We start from the raw sequence: 17,150 nt of genomic DNA, 5'->3' as shown, positions 1-17,150 counted from the left end.
GATAAACTTCTCGGCCAGAGAGATATGTGGGAGTATGTACACCGATGTATGTACATACACTGGAGTTTATGTATGTACACATATATAAACGCCAGTGGCATTCAGATTTCATACACAGTGCCTTGGGCAGGTTTACTCATCATGCACTGTTCCACTCAGTCTCCAGCTTAAGCTGATGTTGACAGAGACTGGGACAGTCTGATGAAGAATTCATATTTGAGGAAAGACCAAAGAACACCGTGAGCTAAGAAAGTTATAGACAAACCTGGTCCCCAAGCATCTTCAATTCTCAGAAAATCTATAGGCCACTGATAAATATGCTCAGAGAGCTTCTGTAGTGTTCAGCTGCCTTTCAAACAATTCCTCAACCTGCCATATGGACATTATGTAATTGCAAAATATACAGAGAAGAATGGTCATGAATAAAAAAGGTATGACAAATTGCTGCATGAAGATACTCTGATCCAAACCAGGATTAATTCAAAGAAACCTTGTGTCTAGGTTGAAAAAGGGGTCACATTGGCCCTTTCCTACCTTACTTGATTCTGTGTCAGCATTTGAGGTTCTTAACCATAAACATAATTTGTGACACAACACTATACAGCAAATGCAACAGGTAGCCTAACCTTCCTCATCATCACAGTATTAATACACTATCCAGTGAGGATTTTTACTTTCATTCACCATGACTAGAAACATTAAACAAACACTACCCTCAGAGCTGTATGAAAAGATAAAATCAGGAGCACTCTTCAGAGCTGGGAATTCTCATGACTCTTGCTGCAATCTCAGCTCCTTGCCCATAGCTTTCCTTCTCTCTTACCAACTTTTACAGCCTCACTGTCTTGGCAAATAGCTTATTTTCCTTCTAGCACTGACAGCTGTTATTGCAGGAGACAGCACAGTATAAAGTTACTCATTCAGGGAGGTAAAGAACTACCTCCCTTCAACTCCAGTTGAACTTTGGGGAAAAATAAGTACAGTCCTTCTTTTCTCCTTTGAGAGCAATGGCATGGAACATCAGAAAATAATGGCCGAAGTGCACTTTGTACAGATGTCCTCGAGGAGATTAACTCAGGGCATGCAATTCCCATCCTTCGTAGTTCAGGGTGTGGCTTCCCAGCCAGCTACACCAATTTTACAGCAATTTGCTTAAGTCAGAAGGGTGAAGTGGGACTTGTGTACCAGGTAGGTGTCCTGGATTTCAATCTGAGTTTACCCACTGACAGAGGAAGGGCAAAGCTTTCTATCTTTTAAATCAGATAAGCCTTTCCCCCCAAAGTCTTATGTACATAAAGACTATCTTGAATCACGTAAATCTTTTTTACAGCTTTTCCCTTCCCAATATGTCCATTTTGCAACACTGCCTCAGCAAAAGCAAGAAGAGTTGCAGCAAAGAATCTGGAGGTATGGTAAATGGAAGGACAGAAGGATAAGTAAAGGGGTAGGACAGCAATATGGCACCACTGTAAAGCTGAAGCACAGGGGTCCTTTCTGAGACAAGATGTGCTCCAGATCAGAGGTGACAGCAAAGATCCAAGGGGACAACTTAATCTTTCGTTAAGAAACCACTGAGGTCTTCAGAGCACACTTCAGCAAAGCACTGCCACCACTGTCTTCTTGAGGACCTACAACTTGAAATACCCATTTAAGTGCTCTGGAGAAAATACTCCAGATGCTTTTACCCACTGCAAAACCAACTCTTCTGCCTGGTGCTGTTTTGTGCAAATCGATCCCTCATTCAGAAATTAAAAACAAAATGAGCAGCACTGAAAGACACATCAGAGGAGCTCTGATTGAGAAGAAGCCCAGAGTGATGCTGATTGATGACTCCCAGAATGCCTTTCCCTGAAGCAATAATGAAGTACGTGCCTGGGACGGAAGCCCTGAGCACTGCATGGAAACACTTGAACAGCTCGCCTGCACCCACAGACCTCCCTGCCTGAGGAGCGTATTTAAAACAGTTCTGCAAAGCACTACTGCCAGGGTCTCTCCTGAACAAAAAACAAACATTCCCTTCCCTTCCCTTCCCTTCCCTTCCCTTCCCTTCCCTTCCCTTCCCTTCCCTTCCCTTCCCTTCCCTTCCCTTCCCTTCCCTTCCCTTCCCTTCCCTTCCCTTCCCTTCCCTTCCCTTCCCTTCCCTTCCCTTCCCTTCCCTTCCCTTCCCTTCCCTTCCCCTCCCCTTTAAATCAAGCTCAAACCCCAAATCTGGGGGCACCTCTACTGTGTGTATAATGGTATCTGTCCAACATTCCTCAGTAACAGAATCACTTGGAATGGGGAGGGGAGAGCTGCTCATCCTGGGCAGGCACAATACAAGGGATACAGGGAAGATAAATAATGCCCTTTGGAGGTTCCAAACAGAGCCTACTGCTGGTGCTGAAGGCAGTTATTTTAATCCTCAGCTGCAAGTCACTGGGACACAATAAAAGAGAATTAGCAAAGAAAACATTTAATGATAACAATGAGAATTCATGCCTTATTCCTTGACTTGCAGCTGAGAGTATTCAGTAATTCAGAGGTGGATGAGAAATTAGGAACAGGGAAACCTAGAGCAGTCTCCCTGCCACTAAGAGTGACAAAAGCAACTCATCAGCAGAAGGAAGAGTAATGCCTTAATTATCATTTTCCTGCCAGACAAGCCCCAAACTCTTTCAAAAATGGGGCACAAAAAAAAAATTTATATCATAAAAAAACAACCAAATGAAAATTACTCTACATCAGTATACCTAGAAGGAACATAGCAAGATGATCAAAAGATTCTGTTTTTTGGATGACAAAAAGAGAAAAAAAAAATGGCCAAACCAGATGGGAAGAATTACTTCAGTTTGAACTGATAAAGATTTTTTTCTAAAACAAAAATAATACAAAGGTATTCCTTCAAATTAATTCCCCAAAGTGTTTTTGAATCTAAGATGAAATTTTATTTTTTACATTTTCTAACTTAAAAACCACCAACTACCCCAAAGAAAATACTACACAATGCCTCTTTTTATAAAATGTTTGGATCTAATTTTAATAGGAAAATGTAGGTTTCATTTTTCAATATTAAAAAGATTGGCTTCGGCATTTCTAAACAAAAAATATATTGCATTAAAAAATCTGGAAATAAATATTTTAATGTTAACAAATACATATATATATATATATATATATATATATATATATATATATATGTAGCCCTACTATTGATTGAATCTATTTACTTAATTTTAACTTGATTTTATGAAGATGCATGGTCTCTGTGAAGATTCTTGGATATAAAAGTTTGTGCAATTTTTGTCTTTCATAAAAATTGTCTACTACAGAGATGTGATTCACACACTTGATATGCACAGCTGATTTTCTATTCACAGGTAAAGAACCTTCATAACACCAGACTTTTCATCAATTGTCATTACTACTAAGCAATAGAAAAAAACACAGAGCAAAAGACCAAGATCCCAAGGAGCTCAGGCAGCACTTTGAGATTAGCTTTATACACCTAATATTCAGGACTACTGAGTACCCCTGGGGATTTATATTGCTAGTCCTAAACATCTGGATTTACATTTAGCTAATTTGCACTTTACCAAATTAGTTCTTTCCAACTACATCTTGAAAAAACCCCAAAAAACAAAAAACAGAAAACATTTCATCACTGCTTTTTAGAAGTCACCATCACTTATCCGCGTTTCCTGAGATGATTTGTGGAATATACACAACATTTTCCACTGTGTGGTCACACTAAGTCTCCAGGAGAATCAGAGCTTTGCTGTACTGATCTTCAGGTATTTTAAACAACCATAAATTGTGCTCATGTGAGTAGTCTGTACTTACAGTCTTTACTTTGAACACTGGCTTTTGGCAGAAGGGCCCAGAATAGCAGAATGCCAACTCCTGGTTCCAATCAGTTCAGAGAGACTTTGGCCTTCAATGCTGCTACCAGATAGCATACAGAACTGGGAGATGGAAAGGGAAATGGAAAAGCAAAGGCAGTCCTGGCAAATAATTACACTTTCCAGTAATGTGATCCATACATGAATCCAACTCACAGGCCAATAATTGTGATAAACTTATAGCTCCATTCTGAGAGCTGAGTGCTTTAGTATGGGGGGAAAAAAGAACAAACTCTTTCCTTCTTGTTAACTGAATCCTTGTGGGAGAAATAAGGTTGAGGATATTATTTTTAGCTTTCTTGGAATGTACTCTTGGATATACTTTGCAGCCAGAAATGTTATAAATGGTCCAGGTCAGTTTGAGGAGTCAGTGACAAATTCTGCCTTGCCAAACATGTTCTCTGTACTGCACTGGGTGTCCATCTTTCTCTCTCTAGCACCAGAAAGAGCTACCCAGACAGCAGCAATAATGCCCAAGCCTGAAAACCCTGCTGCAGAGCATGGGGAAACCAGTGGGTTGGATAGCCACAAACTCTAATATCCTGTCATTAACAGTCACCGGGGAAAAGTGCCAGAAACAGTTCAAGGTGGCAATTATACAAGGCCAGCTCACAGGAAAAGCTTCCTCCTACCCTCCTGGGCTCAGGCGCTGGCTCCTGCCACGCTGCAGGGCAGGACTAAGCCTGTTAATGCTCCCAGATACTTTGAAATGTCAAGACAGTGCTACAAGTCCATCTGAAAATTAGCACCTCGTTAGTGATTGGGCATTTGAAAATAAACCTTTCACAGATGATTTAAAAAGGAATTTTATGTTGCTTAAATACACTTTGAAATATATATTTGTACATGCTGCTGGAGGTGTTGTTCCACTCATACGTGTGCTCTATTCCATGTTTTTGGGACAGGAACGGCTGCAGACATGTTCAGCTCAAGACTTCCATGTGCTGGGCACCGGAAACTAAAATACAGGCAGAGCACTGCCTTTATAACCCCCTCCATCTCATCCAGCCACAAAATGCCTGCATGTCCTCTCCACCTCAGCTCTGCTGACCCTTGCTTCTGAGGAGAACAGCCCTGAATGTCCAGCACAAGCATGTCCAAGGCTGCTCCTATTTTTTTATCTGCCAACAGCTGTCAACAAATGTAATGTCTGCCAAGGATGCAACTCCCGTCCATTAGAAGGTAACCGGAGCATGAATCATCTTACAAAGGACAAACCATACACTAGATTATCATTATCTTTACTGTGCACAAGCCTGGCCAGCAGCTGACCTGTGTGTAGGCTCCTCTCTCAAAACAGCTCTCAAGATTTTGACCAAATAGATGCATCAATGCAAGCAAGAAAGAAACCTCAGCTTTAAAACAGGTCAGGGCACTTGGTAGTAATAATAACCTTTTTCATGCTCTGCAAGTTTAAAAATCAACTAGTTTTCAATTTATTGTCTTTTTAACGTAAGCTGAATAGAATTTTTTGATATGCAGTTTTACAAGGGAGGAAAGGGAATTTCTGGATTAGTTCTTTAATTTTTTTCTTCCCGTTCCTGTTTTGTCACAGAAAGGAAGAACAACAGGGAAAAATAGGAAGATAAACCTTCTAGAAGTAAAACATTTTCATCACCAGATTTCTATGAAGAGGAATGCAAAGTTCCACAAAGCTGGTTTCTACACAAAATAAAATACATTTCCTACAAGAAAAATCTTATCAGCTATTTTACCATCTTTATACAGATGAGGAAGGAAGGCAGAGAGGAATCAAGCTACTTCCCACTGTCAGTACACAGTCTAGGCACAGAGCTAATAATTGAATGCAAAATTCCCCAAAACCACTTCACTACTTAGAGTGTAATACTATCCTTATTACAGATTTTAGTAGTTATCACCTTTCACTGATACCAGCTCTTACTCATAAGCCCAAGAATAAAAACTTCAAATACATGCACATATACCCCTCTTATGTATCTGTTTCCTGAGAAGTCTCTACAGTGAGAGAATAGTTCTAGCATCTTTTAAACTAAGTCCCCAGCTTTACTCAATAATTTTCAAAATGCATAAATCAAAAGCGACTGTACTTTTGTAGGTCTCAAAATAAGCAATGCAAAGCCTTCACTGCCATTCTCAGGGACACCCTATCTCAGCCACTCCACCCAGGACATGGCACAACAATGAAAGGCAGCTCCGCTTTCCTGTCCTGTCACATTGGGTACACCTCATTTTCCCTTGACAAAGCACTTTACCCATGATAGAGCTAGTCAAACAAGCTTTAAATTACTCTGTAGCGTTCAGTGTTAAGTGACAGGAGCTGTTAGAGATATACTTTTAATGAAAATTTCTTTCCTCTTCCATCATGGTCATTTCCAGGTTACACAAGTTCCCAACTTCATAGGGAAACAGCATAGCCCAAAGCAGTCCCCACATGCCCCACAGTGAGCATCAGAAGGATTAGCTCCAATCCCCAGGGACAATACCTCCCAAAAGGTCAACCCACTGCTGGCAGAATCAGTTCTAGCAACATTTGAGTCCTCTAGAGCCATTAGAGTCAGAAGCGGCAAACCCGTGCCACATTGTCAGCAGCCACTTACAGCCTGAGGAGCACCTCCTGCAGCAGAAGAGCTGAAACCTCCCTCTATCCCAGCTGAGATCACAAGCTCTGCTCCTCAGAGAAGATACTTGGGATGCATGGCTGACCTGGCACTCACCCTCAACGCTCCTCTCTCCCCTCTTAGCGCGCACAGCAAACATCGGCCACGGCAGCTCCTGGGACAGTTAGAGTGCGAGCAGGCTGCCACCAAAACACCTGGCCTGGGAGCTTGCAGGGAGCTTGGAACAACGGCTGGGCCAGGAGCATCCCATTTATCTGTGCAGAGCTAACTCAGATGTCCCATGCCAGCCATGTACATGTCAGAACCCATTTGCCGCTTCACTGGTAATTTGAGAACCAAGCACACGGGGCATCGCATCGTTCCACACCGCTGGCTGTGATAGCTCCTCTTGATACCACCCTGGACAGCATTTAGGAGGCACCAAATTGCCTTTCATAAAGAGAAAGCTATGTGAGCTCATTCCCCTGCTATACCAAGCTCAGAGTAAAGTAAAGCCCAGAAGGCTTCCCCAGCTTTATCTCTAGTATAAATACAATTTAGGATAGAGGAAGATTCTCTTGGAGACTAATTTTGTAGGTATTAGAGAGTAGCACAGCTTCTCCAAACAATTTAATTCACAGCCAAAAGAAAAATTAAAGAAAATTAGAACTTTCTCAGTATGATATCCAATTCTTTTGGTCAATGCAGCTTCCATTTACAGGCTTATATAAAAATTCTGAACCTTTAAAAAGTCCTTACTCCATTCTCACAAAATCTTTAAAAGTTGTCAAACTGTTCAACATTTTAATAAGGGAAAAAAGTGTATATTGTCACTGCACACAATGATAATCCTCATAATAATATTGAACTATTAATATTCTGCCCAAAAATGTGTTTATAGGAACTACTTTCCCTTTTTCCACTTCTGTAATCACACCTCAGCAAAACATATATTGAGTATTGTGACATAATTGTGGTAAATGAACCTCAAAATTTGTTGCTTCTTCTTTCTAAGAAGGAGTTGGGTTTTTTCTACTTAAATTTTTAACAAGTTTGCAACATTATCAGTTGTTCAGCAGATTTTTATGGGGACAATCAGCAGAGCATCACAAGGAACGAGAAGTGATAGAAACAATAGAAAGCACAACTAAAAAGTGCATCCCAATTCAAGAGGCTACAGGAGGATGCAAAAGGAAGAGTGCCCATGTCTTAGGCTCACATGCACAAGCATGCACTCATTCCTCTCCAAGAATTATCTTTTTCCCAGCTCCCAAACCTATGCTTTTCCCACTCCAGGCTCTGCCTCTGCTTTCTGGAGTCAGGGGATTCGGCCTTATTTGTGCTCATGTTGCTCCAGCTGTTCCTTTGTAGAAGTTGCTAAGTGGATGTGTTTGAAGTTCAGACTTTTTCAAAAAAGCAGGCAGCTTCTGTTCATCAACAAGTGACAGCTGCACCAGGAAAAAATCCCAAAATTCAGGAGTCCTATCCCTGAGCTGGTGCATGTTTAGACTGACCCGTGCTACCCACAGAACTTCACCCCTGAAACACTGCTGCTCACAGCCTGGCTTCCTGTGGCTCAAGCATTTCATCTGCCTGCTGGGATATCAGGCTGTGCTCATCCCCAGCAGTGGGATTGGCCTTCCAACAGAGAGCAAGCTGCTGGCCCAAACTGGTGCATGCCATTCACTCAGCACTTCAGCTGCAAATATGTATGAGTATGAAAGGAGATTGTGAATGAAAAGGGGTGCAGAGGGGTGCAGATTGTGAATGAAAAGGGGTGCAGAGGGGTGCTCCCTGCCTCTGTCCCATGGCCTGAGCATCCTCTTAAGCAAGAAAAAGAAGGCAAGAAAACAAATATCATTATTACTGAGTTAAAAATGCAGGAAAATGCAACATCCTCTCCTCCTGTCATAGTAGCTGGACCTCATCATTTGCCATTTTGCTTCTTTGCCTCATCACCTGAACTGAGGTCATAGTGACAAAGTCTTTTGCACAGCCCAAGATGCTATACCATATGTACCATGAGCTACCATGTGTACTTTCCTTTTGCCTAGAGCTTGCATCAAAACAGAACAACTTTCAGCAAGAGTGGAAGAAAAAGTAACTGTAAGAAATCGATTTTTAGAAAGAATGTAACATTATGCCATTTTCCTTATGTGGCCACTGGTATCCCATGTGGAGGCACAAACAATAGCCAGCTTCGCAGGGGGTGGAGTAAGAAGACTTAGGGGAAAAAAATTTATATATATATATATACATATATATATATATTCCCTGCTGGCCCTCACCCTCCATTTCCTCCTGAATTTCTTTGTGACTGCACTGAAAGGGGTCAATAGCTCCCAGCTTGAGAAATGCAGTTTTGAAAGGACTATCACCAGCATCTGTATTTAAATCATGCCTTTTACTTCACGGCCCCCCAGCTAATGCAAAGCTTTTAAAAGGTGAGCACAAGATAAACTTTCAGGGTAAAGAAAAAGCGAAGTGGAGAGAAGGAACAGTGCCTATCTGCCTTGGGCTTACTGACACTTTCACTGGAATAAAGCTTGCCTGGCAAAGCGGGGACAGGGAACATAAGCTGCAGATGATCCAGAGTGCTACGGATCATTACCCCCGGCTTTAGTCTCCACCTCCCCATGCTTTAAAGCACATTACGAAACCACGTGAAGCCGCCAAGCCCCAAACTGGAAAAGAGTTTCAAGTACTTAAAAACAATGGGAAAATTAGAGCAGGACTCATTAAGCATATCAAAGCTTTAAAATCTTCAGTGTTTAAGAATTTTGTACCTGACAAACACAGGCAATTTAGTCAGATTTTAATAAATATAATTAACTTATCTTGATAATGAAAGATTGCAACAGTGGCTAAGTGGCTAAGATTATATTTAGGCTTTCTGTTCGAAGAAATACTCCAGAAAAGCTATGGCATGTTAGAGCCAGGATTTATTGAGAGGGAGGAGGAACAGGACTGTAACTTTCTCCTTTAAGTGCCAGAGGACAGAGCCCATGTGGAAGGCTGGCACATGCCTCCAGTTTTTCAGGACCCCCAGGCTCCATTTCACATTGAAGCCTCATTCAAACATCCAATGGCCATTATATTGCAGTTGCTTTTTCTATTAGGATGTTGTTTTTAAATCACTTTGGAAGTGGATGAATCCACACAAGGATTTTGTACAGCTCAGCTGTTGCTGTAGTCTCCAGGTGTAACTCAGTCATCTGCATTCCAGCATTCATCTGTCTTAGAAACTCTGTTCTTCCTAATAAAACTTTTCCAAATATGAGGAAAAAAACCCAGGTGAAATGTCACAGAAAGATGCTCAACTTTGTATTAACTAAATACAACCAGCTATGGTTTTCCATCTCAAATTCATTTAACTGTATCTGATTATTTAACTGGAGCCTTTCAGTAAACATTAGAAGAAGCCCACACCATTCATCTAAGCCTGAAATTCACAGATGGAAAGGTGCAGTAGTACCTCCAGCAGCACCACACACAGCAAAAAGGAATTTCATCCTACCAAATTGTCTGGGAGAAAAGCCAAAGAGACCAGAGAATGCTCCAGAAGCACAGAAGTAAATTGCCTCTTGGAGTCTCTAGCTCTGGCAGCATATGACTTTGCATTTCACTTTAGCTCCCAATCATGTTATCTTTCTCACAGGCATTCAAATACATTAGTCTGTCCCTTATCAGATCCTGAGTTACGATTGTAGAAAAGCTCCTAAGTCTGAGAAATGTAGTTCAGAGACGTTTATGGGGCTGTAATGAGTACTGACAGATAAGCCACACTCATGCAAACACACTTGCAACTGATGTCTGGTTTAACACAATACAGCCCTAAGCCTTCAAAATACAGCCTAGGAAACAGAATCCCCCCATCACCTACGACTAATTGCATCTGCAGCGGTCAGGGGTTGAAAGAGAAGTAAGCAGATTAATTCTATTAGTCTGTGCAATAGTATCCCAAGGGGACAAGGGAAAATCCCATCATTTAAATCAGGGCTGGTAGACGCTGCTGGGAACGATGTTACATACTAGTAGGGGATTAAGAGTTTGGACTAAAGGGCCTAATTTTTTCTAGATCTGGTTTCCATGAGTCATAGCAATTAGAACTGCAAGACTTCTGTGTTTGTTTTTTTCCACTTACGGATGACCTGATACATCTTTCCGAGTTGAAAACAACATTATTAAATTAATTTCTTTCTAAACCCCTTCTCCACAACATACATTCCTTTATTCCTTTTTCTTAAAAAGTTTTCTGTTTAAATTAAGGTATTTTCAATACAAAATTATTTTAGAATACAAAACCTAAGTATTACTTTATTAATACCTCATATGTCAAATTTTTCTTTTTTCAGCACATTCCTCCCACGCTTTTAACCTATATTTATCTCAACCATATGGGCCGTCTTGATCCTCTGAAAGTACATTTTTGCTGAGAAACGTTCCCCATGCTGTAAATACATTGTAAGCTTTCATCCCTGCAGACGTGGCAGGCAGTGGTGACAAAGCCCTTCTTGAGCCAAATGAATGGAAAAAGTAATTTGCTCAATCCAGTGCAAGTGAGCCTGAGCACTGGAAGCACTGTCTGCCTTACCTGTGTGCTGCTTTGAGGGGACAGACTTTCAGGGAAATCCTTGTTCTCCTCAAGAAGTCAGGCTGTACTGAATATGCATCTGTCAGGATCCTTGCTTCAGGTCTCTAACACTGTGATCGAGGCTGGTCAACCTGTCAGAAACAGCAAGGAAAATACATAAGACACATACTGGACCTGAGTAGAAGACTGCCACCTTGTTTTACTTCCTCCTGCTTGGGAAAGACCAACTCTTTCTTGTACACCTGAAGGAAATGAGGGGAAGCATCTCCCAGTGACCATGAAGAGCCTGTCAAGGTCAGGACTAAAAGCAAAATCTTCTTCCTTACTTTGCAGTTCATAAGGCTGACCAGAAAAGGGCTTTGACTGGAAGGCAATAGGAGGATGGGACTATTTCTAGCAGAATAAGGAGGAAGCAACACAGTTGCTCTGCATCTTCCCCTCTTACTCCTCTGCACAGCAGAGGAGAGTCATGCCCAGGAAGAGGTGCTGCGAGTCCCCAAAAGGCAAGTTCCAGAACAGAGGTTGGAGTGGTGTGTGATAAAACACTGGTAGTTAAGTGTTTAACACACACACCCCCTTTCTGTATTGTAGGCAACAAAGGTGCACATATCTGTTCATCTACTGGATAGATGCTAAAGTACCACTTATTCTGAATGGAGGGAGCCAGAAATGATTGAGGATCAAAAAAAAGGTGATGGAGTTAAGAGGCAGGTAAGGGTGGGAGGAAGACACCAACAGATGCTCAAGGGGTGAAAGCAATAAGGCAAGCAAAAGAAGGTAAATCAGAGCCTGCAGAATGGCATGAAAGGTCAGTGGGAGAGGAGAAGGGATCATGCCAGATTGCATCTGTTTTCTACTTGCAGAAATCAGCCAGACACGGGGCACCGAGGTGGGGCCATCACTTTAACTGAGCAATCCTTCCATAGCAGCTCCTCTCTGGAGAACAGCAGCGAGTCTGGATCTCATTCTCCCTGACAGCTCCAGTTCAGATATGAAGATGGCGCCATGTAAATCCATTTCATGATATTAATTCTCTCCTCTCTAGTCTACTTGTTGATTTGCTTTCTTTTGAAGCCCAAATCCTCTGCCCTGCCTAGCCTCTCCAGATCTCGGGGCCAACACCAACTGCCCACATGAAACATCAGGTACCATCTCTGACCCCTCTGCATCACACAACACTTAGCACCTCCTTCAGGATCGATATGAAAAGCTGGGAGAGAGGGTCTTGTCACAGCAACTCCTCCCTGAGACAGGGCTGCAGCAGGACATGTCAAGCTCCCTGTCTCTGTCATGCTGTCTGAAGATGGCAGCCATACTGAGCTGAACTGCCACTTGTCAATCCAGGGATTACAAAGCCACCTACAAGCCAGCTGGAAAGTGCTAATGTCACACCAGACCACATGAAAGGAAATTCCTCCCCCACACAGGGAATCAGCCCTCTGTCAGCAGCTCCCTGCTCCCCAGCACAAAGGTGTTATTTCACACTTGCCCAGGATGAGAGAGAGGCTTTAGTGGGAACACAGGGGCATTGGTGAGGAGTGCTCTGCACCCTGGACATTCAGCTTACATGCAATAGAGGGGCAGCATGGTCTAGTGAGCAGAGCAAGGGCCCACCAAATGGTACTTGGGTAGATGTTCTCCATGCCTGTGTCTCAGTGGACTCTTTCAGCACTTTCAGGGTGGTTCATCCTCCCACGGGTGTTTGTTTACAAGACTCTTCTCTGCTCTGTACAACCTGGCATTTCAAATATACACATACCAGCCACATCCTGGTTTCTTTGAAGGGGAAGGGCAAATATTTGAGAGGTGCAAGTGCTTGTATGCAGAAAATGCACATCCATACACTTCTGCACAGGACAAAGTGCCGGCTGCCTAACAAAATCATATCCTGTTACACACAGTCTTAGTCCTTTCAGACATAAGGTATTGAATATTAATTCCCGGCCTTTGAAGACAGTGAGGGGAAAAGTTTATTCAAGTTTGTAAAGTGATCTGAAACTGCAACATGGAAAGTAGCCCAGGCAGGCATACCAAGAGTCATCAAAATTTTGATTCAATGGCATCTTTAGTAGCAATTTTCCCTTTCCATTATGGAAGAACAGGCCTATCTATATAAGCAAGCCCCATTCATCCCCTATTACTATTCCAGCTGATGCACCACTGTGATCAGAAGCAGAGGGTTATAATATATTTAGGGTCACTAGTAATGTATTTTGTCTTTTGTCACTAATAATGTATGTGTGCTTGCTCAGATGAGAGATTTCAATCATCTCTATTCAAGGGACATTAAGAAACACAAGATATATCAGGTCATATAAATCCTCCTCTCCAGTGGAGGATCATGCCTCTCCTATCCCCTCTGCTTTATTTAATCCAATTGAAAGTGTCTCGGGCAGCAGAAATATTCTCCTTTCTCTCAGCAGACTCCAAAAAAGTCTGATAGAGAGCTGTCTTAAACACTTGTTTCATGCATAAAGAGTCTGTCTGGTTTGTTGTTTTTTTTTTTTAATGTGATTCCTTAGTATCTCACCAGAGTAAAAGCAGTAGCATGAGAGAAATGTGAATTAAGGAAATAAAAAGCAGGCTTCTTCTCCAAGGTTGATGTGGAGGGACAGAGATGGACAGCAGCACTAGAGCATCCAACACTCCACTCAACACTAGCCTGCAGGTGAATTTTAAATAGAGGAGTAGGCCCAGGGGTCTATGGATCATCTGGGCTCAATACATTTTTAATATGAAAACAAAAATAAACAAAAGCTCAATGTGGAATTTCTCCCGGTTGTTCCCCCGGTCTCACATTCTCCCTAATCAGCACTGGCTGCTATCAGAGACAAGACCCTGGATTAGACATGACCTGACCTGGACTAGCAGCTCACGGGTGCTGCTCCCACAGCACTGCACGGAGCCCCACACCCTTGAGGCTTTAGACTCTGTGGCTCCTGAGTTTGATTTAAGGGGCACAACTGACTCTACTGAAATTTAGTTTCCAAAAAAAATTTTCTTTTAAATCCAACCCTCGTCACAGCTTTCTCCCCACCTCAATGTTTCTATGCTTGGGGCCCCAGTGGTGGTATATTTTGCAAATGACATTTTTTTCTTCCTTGTATGCTTGTACAACCACGCACATGGTTGTATAAAGCCACTTAATCAAGCATAAGCAACAAGAGTTTGTACTACACACTGACACAGACATCAGGAGGAACACAAAGCATTCCCATTTAACATTTTATGCATCAGAAATAACACCAAAACAAATGTAAAGCAAGCCAATTCCTCATTACTTAACACAACACAAATCTTTGTGCATTAAATACAAGTGAAAGGGAGCTGTGGAGTTGGCATTAGCTTGACAGATGTTGAGATGAGCTGCACCAGAACTGAGTATCTCAGCCTGAAGCAGTGCATGTTAAAAAGGCATCTGCTTATTGTTTGATATGTGTATTTATTTACATAGACAGCTTGCTGACATGCTGAAGGGTTGGGTACGGTGGTGTAGGCTGGCATTTTAAACTCTCAGCAGGCATTCAGCAAGTGGTCTGTTATCCTTTGGTCATGTCACTAGCTTCCATTTTATTGCTGAGTGGTAGCAAAAGAGGGGAGCAGGGAAGGAACAGGATCCACTGTGCAGACTTAACTCCCCTCCAGGAGCTTGCCCTTAGCATACAAGGCAGCATTTCCAAGCTCAGCCTCCACAAGCATGTTGCCCCTAGGGCTCACCCTCCAATTTCTGGGGCCTCTGTGTCTTTGACACAGACATGGGAAGGGTCTCTGAAAAGCAAGTCAAGTGCAGCTCCTTGTTGCATAAAAAGATTTTTCTTAACAAGAAAGAAAATTAATTAAGTGGATAAAATCCCACAGGTTGGAACAACAGCTGAGGAATTATCTTTCTATCAGGTTGATAATGAGGACTAAAAAACCTCACACAAACATTAACAGCTTCATATGCGCTCATTGGCATTTCAGATCAGATGTGAGATTTGGCATTCCCAGGAGCACCAGATGCAACTCCAGTTACAGACCAGACTATGGGCAAAATGCATTTTGCCCTGCTGAAAACAGTCTTGCAACAATGTCTGAAAATTAAAGGCACATATCTACTTACACAATAATTTTTTCCCACAGAAATTATGCCCAGGGAGACTGTAGGTCACAACATCCAATGCCTCAGGTTAATCTGACTCACCTCTGAAACCTGAGTTTAGGTATGTCAAGTGTGTGAGAGAGTTCTTCAACATGCTGTGGGGAACAGCCAGCACACGTCTGGGTGCACATCAAATGACATGATCAGACACTGGCCAAATCCACCACCTCTACCCACAGCACTGCACTGAGCCCCTCACCCAGGAGTTTCCCCACCAACACTGCTGTCTGCTCAACTGTTAACACTCACAATCACTACTTAATGCTAACAAAATAATACAGATTTTTCCTCATACCCTGAAATGGAAAAACTACCCGATCTGGGATCAATTACAAGAATGGCAATCATATTCATGGTAACCACTGCAATTGGGGATCCTACCACCAAGAAGCCATGTGGCCTACTGTGCACCATGCTGAACTGTGGCAAACTATTCAAAGCTACATTTCAGAAATACTTCAACTTCCCTGGCAACTAAGGCAAAGGAATTTGTCCCCTCCCCCCAAAAGAGAAAGGGGAAAAGAAAAGTGAACTACTGGCCATCTTTCCCAAACATGCCTTTGCACATCTTCCTGCCCCTTTGTTACTGTTCATATCACAAGAGGTGATAGTCCCTTGGTCCCACAGAACCAAGCTTCTTACTGTGTACAGCATAAAAGAGCTCCCTGCCCAAAAAGCTAGCTGACTAAACAAATAAAAAGCAGGGAAAAAAATTCTGTTTCCCCTGTTACAGATGGGAAGCAGAAATCCAGAGAGACATTGGAAGTAAAGATCTGGCAAGAAGCCAGTGAATGAACTGGAAAGAAAACAACTTCAGTCTTGAAGCTTATTCCTTCAGTGCGGAGATCACTGTTTCTTCCTTTCCTGTTCTCCTGTTTTTCACTCAAATTTGTTCCTTTTACAGCTTGTAAAGTTCATCCTTAAAAACAAAGTTGATGGCTACCGATGCTTCTCATTTTCATGGCGAGGAGATTTAGGGATTCTGATGTAAATAAGCACAAGGAATTCTTAGCTGGCACCCAAAGAGGTCAAATCCACCCCCCCGCCCCAATCCCCTTAAATGAACAAGTGCTGGCGGGTGCAGTTTTGTGAAGTTTTTTAATATACCTAATCATGGGGCTTTCAACTTAGCAACTCAGAACCACTCTAGTGCAGGTACTTCCAAGGTAGATGTTTCATATATTACCCATGTGTTACCAGTCAATACACATGATAACCCCACCAGATGAAAAAAATATTTTGAAATTGCATGGAAATGAAAGACATCTCTTTCAAGGGTTTCACTAATTAGCCAGACTTACCAAGGGCTAAGGATAGTGGAGTATTTCCCCACTATGTCTGCCTCTCATTAATTCAAATGCCCTCTGTACCCTAAACATATTGGAAGAAGAAACCAACTGCACTTCTGAGCAATAGGATTAAATTACCTGCCCCAAGGAAGCAGGTTGCCTAACAGAAGCATTTGCAATATTAATAGCTACTTCAAATAATTTTAAATCATCATTTAACAACCATCAGTACTTCCTCAGTTTTTCTTGAGTTTGAAATATCTGTAGTGCATAAACAATTGTCAATCTAACTGTTTTTCAAGTCTTTTCTCTTGTTTGACTCAGAAATGATGCTTTCTGTCAGCCTGAATTGTTAATTTAGGTTTGCTATTGCAGCTCTTTCCTCTTTCCTTCAATAAAGGGCTGGCTGAACCCTGGGATACTGCAGCACAGCACTTGGGTTTTCACACTCAAGCTGTCACTCTATTAGCTCTACAATCTGGCAGTTTTCTCTCCTACCTTTTAAAGGCTCTCATCTATGTCTTGTAGCTTTTTCCTCAGATTCACCTGGGAAAGAACACTGAAAATTTTGGGCAGGATGTTCCCAGAATTACAGAAGCATCTAAGGGGAGAAAAAAACCCAGATATTCAAGGCAGCACACACTGTATGTGCAGCAAGGGTGTATGTCT

General features: G+C 42.1%; 1 protein-coding gene across 5 annotated transcripts in view; it reads right to left on the bottom strand.

Moving 5' to 3' along the window:
• TSPAN18 (tetraspanin 18) overlaps positions 1-17,150 on the bottom strand; it is a 121,025-nt gene that overhangs the window by 48,466 nt on the left and 55,409 nt on the right. For all 5 annotated transcript variants that reach the window (XM_066552841.1, XM_066552843.1, XM_066552844.1 and 2 more), the window contains exon 2: positions 11,052-11,182. The gene's annotated coding sequence lies outside the window, so the exon portion shown is untranslated. The remainder of the gene's footprint in view (positions 1-11,051; positions 11,183-17,150) is intronic.

The sequence above is a fragment of the Molothrus aeneus genome, chromosome 6 (assembly GCF_037042795.1).
Source record: "Molothrus aeneus isolate 106 chromosome 6, BPBGC_Maene_1.0, whole genome shotgun sequence".
Taxonomy (NCBI): domain Eukaryota; kingdom Metazoa; phylum Chordata; class Aves; order Passeriformes; family Icteridae; genus Molothrus; species Molothrus aeneus.
The sequence above is the reverse complement of the archived record's forward strand: the minus strand, read 5'-3'. Positions and strand labels throughout refer to the sequence as shown.